The following is a 1,000-nucleotide window of genomic DNA, read 5'->3' as shown; positions in this document are numbered from 1 at the left end:
CATGCACGCTACGACTAGGGCATTCGTACTGTTGCGAACAGGCGTGTGTGCCAGCTCGTCTATGTGCGGGTTTCCTAGAAACCAATTTGGGGATTTTTGGAACGCGTCTGCCTCCTCCGAAAAACAACCAATCCCCACTCCCTCGAAGGAGTAAAATGTTTGATGTCAGGTACCCCACCGAAAGTCTTGTGGTTTAACGTGGGCAACAAGAGTTAAGTGAAGTGCCTGTTTCATTGCTACGCCCTCTATAGGACTGCAATAACGTCATTGTCCACCCCTCTTTGTGAAATTTCCACATTTTTAACACTGGGAAAGGCTTAAAGAAACTGGAAAAACCTTCAGCGAATCTGTAAGGACGTACTGAAAAAGTCCTCGATGAGATACGTGACGATTATCACAAAGTATCCATGGGTGCGGGTGAGCATCCCTAACAAGGCAAGTGTAAATTCCTGATCTTGCCCAAACTCGGTATACAGGGTGGGTGATCCGCGCCGCCTTTTTAAAATGCTTAGACTGTACCGGATTCACGCGTGCGGGCGGGCTTGCCTACCACCGCTCGCCACGGCGCCGTGCGAGTATGCAACCAGTCCGCACGTAAGAATCCGGTACAGTATAAGCATTTTAAAAAGACGGCGCGGATCACCCCCCTGTCTATTTGTTACTTTTTCTATGTTGCTGACGATTAACAAGAGAATTCTTTTCTGATCATTAATTCCTTAGGTACTTTAAGGGAGCAAATAATGGGAAAAAACTGAATCCGGGCAAAAAACGATGGAAGGAGGTCTCAAATCGAAAAGTAGTATACAATAACTGCCCCTCCAAAACCACTCATTCCGATTCACAATATCACTTAATATTTGTTCAAAATTAGAAATGTGTATTTTGCGAATTTAGACGCATTTCTTAAGGGCCTTTGGCATATGACGGCCAGGAAAAAAATTGATAGGCATTTGTCACTTACATAGATAAGAAGCAAATATACCGATTTTGGGCAAGATCG

At 44.7% G+C, this 1,000-nt stretch overlaps 1 protein-coding gene across 2 annotated transcripts in view; it reads right to left on the bottom strand.

Moving 5' to 3' along the window:
- Window positions 1-1,000, bottom strand: part of LOC113213787 (uncharacterized) — a 57,403-nt gene that overhangs the window by 16,847 nt on the left and 39,556 nt on the right. The gene's annotated exons all lie outside the window — the stretch shown is intronic.

This window comes from Frankliniella occidentalis, unplaced genomic scaffold, assembly GCF_000697945.3.
Source record: "Frankliniella occidentalis isolate FOCC.00 unplaced genomic scaffold, Focc_3.1 Scaffold62, whole genome shotgun sequence".
NCBI classification, from domain to species: domain Eukaryota; kingdom Metazoa; phylum Arthropoda; class Insecta; order Thysanoptera; family Thripidae; genus Frankliniella; species Frankliniella occidentalis.
Note: the sequence above shows the minus strand (reverse complement) of the source record. Positions and strands in the feature narration are given on the sequence as shown.